This window comes from Diadema antillarum, unplaced genomic scaffold (assembly GCF_040938485.1).
Source record: "Diadema antillarum isolate AM-2024a unplaced genomic scaffold, OU_Dant_1.0 scf00000137, whole genome shotgun sequence".
NCBI lineage: Eukaryota > Metazoa > Echinodermata > Echinoidea > Diadematoida > Diadematidae > Diadema > Diadema antillarum.
Window position 1 is genome coordinate 627,726 of NW_027271026.1, and position 10,197 is coordinate 637,922.

The following is a 10,197-nucleotide window of genomic DNA, read 5'->3' on the forward strand; positions in this document are numbered from 1 at the left end:
TTTTACGGAGCACAAGTGCCAAATGTTATAGAGATATGATTTATGAAAATATGAATTCTTTCAGGGACCATTACAGGTGAATTATGGCTGTTTTTTTTTTATTCTATAGCTGTACACAAATTTGATTTCCAGGGTTAATTGGCATACTTTAACACAGACGTCAATTGTGTTTATTATATCGACTAATCTTGATTTCAAGACAGCTATAGCAGTCTTGAGATGACGACATCATCGATTCGTGTTACTAAAAATCTGGCCGAGTTGAAGCGGGGTGGGATGCGGTTTCATGAAATCACATGAAACTTGAAATTCAACAATTTTATAATGTCATATTAGGTCCTGTTTCACGTCTGATTTTGATGAAACTGTTTCCATTCGGTTTGCTTTATTTTGTTGTATGTATTGAAGACTACCGGGTTGCTTATTACTCTGTACATTCTAGAGTTTAGGTTGGCTGTTACACTCAAGACAAGTATATAATATATGGAACTTTGCGTTTGTGTATGCTCAAATGTACGTATGTTTCCCTTCTGTTTAATAATTTCAACAAAGCGATTTGAATTTCCAGTAACCCTCCGAGCCCCATCCAGTCCACACCCCAGCGTAGTGTACCGGTAGAGGATTCGGGTCTGTCCAATCAAAGAAAGGAACAGCGTTGCCATGGCGACCAACCTGCAGCCGCCCGGCGATGAAGCTCACCCAGAAGTGGTTGTATGCTGGCATCGGTGTTAGTCTGGACACAATTCCAGGAGCAGCCCTGGAACAGTTGACATAAGTCGAGGTAGGCGCGGAGCAGTTTCGCTGGACGTGGAAAGCCCTGTTGCGTGATGCTCCGAAATCTGCATGAAAAGGTGTCAGAAAGGCCGAGGCAGATTATGCATACTACAGTGCATTGAAGTATATATCATAATAACATTTAGCTGTAATGATAATGATAAACATAGAGAGACTCTTATTATATAGGCCTAATAATCAGATCCATTTTGAAATGCATATTTCATTGTCTTCCTCTCCTTCACTGCCCCCCTTTCTCTCTGTCTCTCTTTGTCCATGCACATACAAGCAATCTATTTTCACTTTGTACGAGCAGAAAACACCCACACACACATCATACACTCAGCAAAAAAAAAAAAATAAAAACTTTATAAAGTTCTTATTTTTCACAGAATATTTTCACTAAATACTAATGGTTTGGTTTTTTTTTTTTATAGTAGAATCCCTGAGAATAGTTTTAGTCGTTTTGTCAACAAAAAGGGATGTCATCTCGTCAAATATCATCATGTGTGTTGATTGTGACGGCTACCCTACAACGTAGAACATGGCATGAGAGTGAAAATGCAACAATTCACTGTATTTTGCTTTTGAATCATTTACCGATTTTATTTGAACACTTAATCGTCTTAGAAAATACTCAACCAAAATCGGTGTTACCGTATTTTCGTTTGTACATTTTCCTTGAAAAAAAAATAGTTGTAGAAATAAATTAGAATTGAAATTGAGATTAAATTCGAAAATGTATTCAATTTTGTGAAATTATGTGTGTTTGTCTATTAATGCATGCTAATGAAGGCGCCATATCCATTTTAGATCTAACTGGACATTTATTTGTTTTTTCGAAATGTATTCATTTTCATTCTCATACATTAAAATCTTCAAAGCATTGAAATTTTTGGGAGAAGTTCTTTTTCCCGCTATCACTAAATTTTTCAAACATCTCTGGACGTTTATACGGGGTCATCCCACGAGACCGACACCCACGAGTCATACTCGGTCCACGAGACCGACATCAAAAATAGGTCCATGAATCATACAGCCCATGAGTTCGACACTAAGCACAAAAGGCTCACGAGACCGACACTAAGCAAAGAAGGCCCATGAGACGGACACTACACAATTAAGGCTTACGAGACCGACAGTACGCAAAAGAGGCTCACGAGACCGACACTAGGCAAAGAAAGCCCACGAGACCGACACTAGGCAAAGAAGGCTCACGAGACCGACACTAGGCAAAGAAAGCCCACGAGACCGACACTAGGCAAAGAAGGCTCACGAGACCGACAGGATGAACAGCGCCATCTACATGTCAATTACAAGTATGTACCTGTACAGGATGTTCTATTGAGGGAAAAATTACATACTGGCGGATGCAATTTCGTTGCGCTGTCGAGCGAGAGATTGTAACTAACTAACTATTAACAGCACCATCTGCATAACCACGACATTACGTGTGTATCTGTACACGTATGGATTTTAGGGGGCAGTTCTGTCTCGCTATGGGGAGCGACATTGTTACCATTTTTTTAAATAGAAATGTCCTCTTCATGGGAAATAGGACAAGAACGATGATGGTTTAATTTTAGATGCCATAGTGCTATATTTAATAGGCTTTCCTAATTTCTAACTAGAGGGTGGACAGGATCTAAGTTTTTTTTTGCCCTTTCCTTTCTCGCTTCACAAGTTAAGTAGGCCTTATTAGATATCCTATCTGCCTGCTTATACCAGCCTGCTTAGAGTTTGATTTGTAATGTTCTCTTTACCTATGATGTATGAAATTCAACGGCTGAAAACGTTTTTCAGGTGTGCACTTACAACACTGACCATTCTGTGAATAATTTTCTTGTAGTGAACTTCATTTCATACCTGGGTATTTTTCTAGTTGATTTATCAGAATGTCCACATCATTTTATTATTTTTTTTTTCTAAGTAGGTGTATACCGGTATGGGCTTTTCAGAGAGGGAAACAATCGAGGGTGTTTTGCTATTTTCGAAAGTAATGTTGCAACATCTCATGCACTTTTACTGAACTTTGTTAATATTTTCCACAAATACAAAAGTCAAACCTGTCAATAGCGGCCACCCAAGGGAAACGGAAAAGGTGGCCGTTATAGATAGGTGGCCGCTATAGACAGGTAATCCAACTTTGTGTGCATTGCTTACATGCACACATGTATCATCGTTGTATCCTTACATGTACATGTATGTGTGTACGTATGCACACACCGTGTCTATGAATATGATATGTACGAGTGTATATGTGTGTGGGCGTGTGTGTGTGTGTGTGTGTGTGTGTGTGGGTGTGTGTGTTGTGAGGGTATGTGTGTGCATCTTAGTGTTTCACTTGTCACTTGATTGGTTTATGCCACAATTCAAAGCACACGGTATACAGAATAACAGGAGTGTTAATAATTTTTTATTATCACTTGGTTCAGGTTATATTTTAGTACACCATGTAATAGCAACCCATGTACCCGATACTCATAAGTGATGCAATAATTTTTATACTTTTGATATGGTCAATGATAAATAAGTGATTGATATTTTTATTCATGTTGATTGTTGCTGTTTAAGTATGTATTCTTACAGCGTGAAGTAAACAGTTTTATCTATGAATATAATATGTACAAGTGTATATGATCATTATATATTGTTTTCATGCAATAATGACTTTTTATATTTCATTGTGTATACAGTTGTACTACTCCGCAATTCAGCCATTTGGCTGCCATGGCAGTATTATGAATAAACCTGATTGAATTGAATTGAATTGAAATATTATGGTGTATACTGTTAGTATACAATGAATCTTTGCTAATATCACACATTGCACTCGGACTATTTCCTCGTGGAGTAAATCTTCCTTCCAACGGTTGCAAATTTCATATAAAATGAAAAAAAAAGGTGTCCCTTACTAACTTAATTTTCGATCGACACCTGGTTATTAATCATAAAATGTTCGATGTAATGTCCTTACGCAAAAGTGATCACAGAGCAAAAAGGGTGATGTTCGTTGTTCCGAAGGGGCGTCAATACGAAACACACAAATTCACTTTATCCAAATGTTCATTAATCCTAAAATGAAACAGGGTTCGTTAATCCGAATTATTTGTGTCGTTATTCTGAAGGTTCCTTATTCCACAGGGGCGGCGCAGCCGTGGAGGCTCGGGCCCCCACACTTTTTGTGCACCATACAAAAGAATACATAAGGTGTCATCACTTTGGGCCCCCACACTTTTTTCAACCCGGAAGTACGTAAGAGGCACTACAATGGGAGGGGAGAGAATGAGCTGAGGACCTTTTTTTTTTTTTTTTTTTTTTTGCTTGTCAGCTGAAGAAACCCGGAAGTGGACGGGTAGAGATGAGCTGAGGACCTTTTTTTTTTTTTTGGCTTGTCAGCTGAAGAAACCCGGAAGTGGACGGGGACGGGGAGAGATTAGCTGCGGACCATTTCTTTTTTTTTGCTTGTTAGCTCATGAAACCCGGAAGTGGGCCCCCACACTCTTGAAAACAGTGCGCCGGCCCTTTAATCCGAAAATGAATTATAAGGTTCGCTATTCCGAAGGTTCGTTAAATCCCAAAACGAAAAGAATTTAGTGCGTGCTCATGTACCTGCGGAATTACTAACTATGTATTTCATTTTCGGGTTAAGGAGCCTTCGGAATAGTAAACGAACCTTCGGAATAACGAATCTTCGGAATAACCGTGGACCTACTACACAATCATAAAATGGACTATGAACGGACGTCTTTCTTTGGTCCCATCATCACCGCCGCCGCCTACGGTGAGAACTTTTTGCATTTTGATGTTGTAAATGGTGCAATTTGATGCATGTTGTTTTGCGCGTTTTATCGACTTGAAACAGTCCCACTCATAGTTGTTAAGGTAGTAATATGTTTTCATGTCGATTATTACAAATAATTTTGCTATAAAATGGTATTTAAATAAACTTTTTGCATCAATTCTAACACTGAATATGATGACCGCGACTGAGAACGAGCGAACGGACCGAGCGAGGGGGGAGGGGAGGGTGTGGGAGGGGAGTGTCCCCCTCCCTAGTTGGGACTTTTTGCATTTTGATGTTTTAAATGGTGCAATTTGATGCATGTTTTTGCGTGTTTTGGGACTTGAAACAGTCCCACTTGTTTAGGTTATATTTTGATGAGATTTTATTATTGAACAATCTGCCTATAAAATGGTATCATTTCAATAAACCTTTTTGTATTAATTCTTAAACTGAATATCATGAACGCGACTGAGCCCAAGCGAGCGGAGCGAGCGAGGGGGGGGGGGAGGTGTCCCCCCTCCCGCGGTGAGAACTTTTTGCATTTTTGTGTCTTAGATGGTGCACTTTGATGCATGTTTTGCGTGTTTTATCGGCTTGAAACAGTCCCACCTGTTTAAGGTATAACAATATATTTTGATGTAGATTATCTTACAATGAATATCATTAACGCTGTCTGTTCAGCAATCAAACAGAAAAAGCATGCATACGAGGGTGTAGATAAGGGGCATTTCTCCTCCTTCATGGAGGTGATTTTGCATTTTTCAGACATGAAATTCAGCGATCTGGTAAAAACTTTTGGTGCAATGCGACTTTTTCTTGGACGTGTTAAAATCACGGAATTTAGCTCTTATTCCGAATGTGCATTTTCTGTGTTGTATGTACAAAGTCTATAAGGTAAAGCTTAGGAAGAGGGTGTGGGAGGGGGACTCCACCTCCCGCTCGACGGAGCTTTGGCGTTTTTAGAATTGAAATGAAGCCATCTGGAGCACACTTTTTGTGGAAAATTCGGAAGTTGTCATTCCCAAAGTGTACCAAGTCTATAGTGGTTACCAAGCAATGGGAGGTTGGCAAGATAGCTCTCCCATATTCAAGGGAGCTTTTTTTTCCGTTTCAGAACTGAAATTCAACAATCTGGCGCATACTTTTGTTGGAATAGGCCCTATCTGGAAATTTGTCAATCAGAAGAGAAGTGTGTAGGAAGTCCGTGGAAGGAGATTCTGTATAATTTTGTGATTGCAGTTAAACGTTTTGGTGCACACATTTTGTGGTATATTTGGAAAAACTGTTAATGTTCAAAGTGTAGCAACAGTCTACTTGTATGCATGAGGGGGGCGGGGGGGGGGGGGGCGAGTAGGGAGAAGGCGTGGACGAGCGTTATCACCACCTTCCCGTAGAATGGAGCTTTTGCCTTTTTAAAGTTGAAATTGAGATATCTCGTATTTAATGAAATATTTGGGAAATCATAGAAAAACAAAACTGATCGGGGGGGGGGACTGAGGGAGAAAAGGGTTGATTAAAAGGGGATATTCCCCATGTTTATGAGGGAACTTTGAGTTTTTCGGAATATACGTGATAAGTCTTGTGCACTCAGAATTGTTCTGAATTTTTTGTAAACCTTTACAGTGTACAAAGCTAGGGAAAGGGGCACAAAGGGGGAGGGTTTGGGAGGGGGAATATCCCCTCCCAAGCACGAGAGATTTTGCTCTTTTTTTAACTGAAATTCAACGATCTGGTGCACACTTTGAGTGAAATATTGAAAAAAAAATGATATTACTTGATGAAAGGTTGAAAGGGAGACCCGCGTTATGTACATACATACAGTATACACGTATTTTTTTTTCTGCCTCCCAAATCCCCGATCCAAATCTTGGGGGGGGGGGGGGGACCGCCCCCATCTCCCCCCCCCCCCCCCCCCCCCGGCTACGCCAGTGCATAGTACAGTCGTCTTCCGTTATAGACTGTCCGTGTTTACTCTGAAACAATATGCGAAAAATAGGGGAAAATTGATTACAAATCCCAATCAGCCTGCCGAAATATTTGCTTTCTCTCGTAAAGTACATGCATTTCGCAAATGAACTTGGCTTAGCGATGATTTTCTAATATGCACTACAACTGCACATGCATTTTACTTCATTTGAGAGAGTTATTATCTTCTGCGTATGTAGTTTTTAGATTTCTCAAAGCGTCGTCTTGTGTTTATCCAGGCTAGCTGTCGGCGGCTATGATGAGATCAAAGTAGGAAAGCATGTTCAAAATGTTATTTTGGCGCTTATGGCAGAAACAGGTGTTTGAAGTTATTGACGAGCGATGTGTGTCCATGTGTAGTAGGTTCATGCTGTGACCAAAAATAAGGGGGGTGGAATACTTACTTAAGCGGTACATGTATTTCTCAGCCGAGTTTACACCAGACAGGGCGACATGGGCGTCGCAGTCAGCGCTAACCTCAAATTCTACGAGTGATGTATCTCCTGTTAGATTGATCCCTGGAAACCAGAAATATCTATTCAAAGTTCCTCCATCTGGGGTGTGAATCAGCGGGCAAGCTGCATTTTGAAAGTCAGGGTGTAATGTGAACACGTTTTTCAATACAGAATTATATAGGTCAGTACAAAGATTGCATATCATGCACATGAAGTAAATACATGACTGCAATCATAATTGGAAGTATAATGCAAAATTGAAGATATTCGAAACCTGATTGTGCGTGTATTCATTTGACTGTTTTACATATCCGATCGAACTCACTATAACTGATGAATTAGTTTGAATCAAGACGACATGACCTTTCCCTCAAATACCACATACGCACACCTGCCATCGAATAATTCCCACCTAAAGTAGAGTGGTGTTCGTTATTCCTAAACACACAAATTTCGTATACCTAGCTGTTCGTTAATCATCACAAGAAGTTAACATGGGGTTCGTTAATCCTACGGTTCGAAATTCCCAAATACACAAATTTATACCCTAAACTAGATATTCGTTAAATAGGGTGATGCTCGTTGTTCCGAGGGTTCTTTTACCCCAAATTGAAATAAGATTTGTAATTGCAATGGTTCATTATTCCGCAAAAAGAAAAAAAAATCCATACAAAATATACCTGGATTTTCGTTAATCCGAAAATGAAATAGGGTTCTTTAATCCGGTTATTTGTGTCGTTTTCCGAAGGTTCGTAATTCCGAAAATGAAATAAGGTCCGTTTACCGAAGTTTCATTTGTCCGAAAATGAAATAAAGTTTGTTATTCTTAAGGTTCATTTATCCAAAAATGAAATATTCCAAACATAAAAAGAAGGTGCGTACTAACTAATCTTTGATATTACGAACCTTATTTTGTTCTCGGATAAACGAACCTTTATAGAACAACGAAGCTTCGGAATAACGAACTGTAATCCCTCATATGAATCTCCCAAACGCTCCCATTCCCTTCCTCTATACATATCTTAGGTATTCAATTTAATTCAATTCAATTCAAATCCATTCACATTCATATTCATTTTTCGACAAAAAAAAAACATGCATACACTTTTTATCATAAAAGAGAATAATGTCAAGAAGACAATGTAAAATGAACAGAATATACAAAAAATAATAAACCTTATACTTATGATATTGTAATGAATACTAAAGTAATCTCAAAGTGAAGTGAACAATATGAAGTGTATATAATATTATCCCCCCCCCCCCCATGGTGATGAGCAGTGATGTAGCAGGATACTCCTCTTTTATAAGAATAATGCCCATAAAGCCTTTGTATTTCTTCATTAGCGTAAGAGATCTATTTTCTATTCCTTGACATCAACACAGGTACCATGACTACCGTTTACAGGAGGGTACTGTTTGTTTGGTGATATTCGTTGATCTGAAGATTTGTCAATCAAAAAAAAAAATGAAAAGGAGGCGCGAACTATTGAGACGTTGGAACTACGAACCTTATTTCGTTTTTGGAATAACGAAACTTCGGAATAACGAACTTTTTTTTTTTCATTTTCGAATTAACGAACCTTCGAAATAACGAACTTTCTGTCATTTTCGGATTTAATAACGAACCTTCGGAATAACGAACCTTCCTAATACATGTAACTAACTGTAACCCTGTTGAGTGTAGCTATCAATGACTGGAGAGAGATATCAGAAAACGTACAACACTGGGGTCCATAGTAGTTAGTCGTGCACGAACACTCGTAGCCCGTCTCGGTCTCTGAACATGAACCGCCGTTCTGACATGGCCCCGAGACACACGCTGTATTGACCGTCAGAAAAAAAAAAACCAAAAAAACCCCCCAAAAAAAACCAAGAAATAAGCCAATTTAAAAGCAAGATATAAAGCCCCGCACGGACAAGGGTGCAAGACAGTGATAAAAGAAAATACAATAACCAGATTTTTGAAGACAGTACTTAATGCATTTTCAATAACTTAGAACTTTACAATAATGCCACACAGCTCATTTAGAATCAAATGTATAGGATTGTCACACACCGAAACTATGAAGGTTTTAAATATCAGGTTCACTAATCATGACTATGCTTTGCCTTCATCCCGCAAATTTGACACTTTTTTTAAATAGTGATCTAAAGGTCGTACAAACAGGTTCAGGGAGTGTCAACTTTTTAACTGAGTTTGAAGCATATTCAAAATGGCAAAATCTATTCTATATTATCTGATGAACTGAACATGCGTGTGCTCCCTCTTGCCATAGACCTGTATCATGTCATAAAATAACAATATTTTTAGATCTTTGTTTTTGCACTTTGAATTCATCCAAATTTGTTCTAAATTTTCGAAACGAAGTGAATCTTACGTTTATTTTTGGATGATTATACGACGCATAACAGTTCTACATCTAATTGCCTGTACAGCAACAAACAAAACAAAACGACAGCAAGACAACAGAATAGAGAACAACAAGATATGACATAGCCAACTACTTTCTTCCTTCTGAAAAGAAAAAAAATGCTTTTTATCATTGCTTCAGGATGATCTCAATTTAGCAGTTTCCTATAAAACTCGCTGATGATTTATTTATTAAGTTGATAATTTGTAAAGCTTAACGGATAATTCAATGGGCAGATTGATACATAGGTCTTGGATTTATTGTTTAGAAATGATTCCTGCGCAGTCATTGATTTTGGTTGGGGAGAGAATACTCAGTGTCCTCAGTTTCTTGTTTCATTAGAATAGATCGTATCGCGATCAATCGCGATCAATCATCAATTGACTGAATGAACATAAAATTCGCGATCTTAAGAGGATTCATGTTGGAGACATTGTTAATGTTTTGGTTACATGTATGCTTGTTTTGCATATAGGACTACAAGAAAGGAGAGCTATATTGACTTGATGATTCAATAAGAGAGAGAGAGAGAGAGGAAAAGAGATATCTGTAGCAAAAAAAAAAAATCAAAATTTGTTGAGTTGAAAGAGGAATTAAAAAAAAATCAGGATTTAGCCGAATGGTGAAATACTTAATATTAATGATGCAGGAATACCAGACGATTTAATATGATTTAGATTCTTGTTCTGCCTTTATAGTGTGCTGTACTATCTACATGAAAACTCCATAATTTGCGACGTCACAGTACTCTTAATCTTTTTAACAATAACAAACGAAAAACTCCTTTCTTGGACAGCGAAAA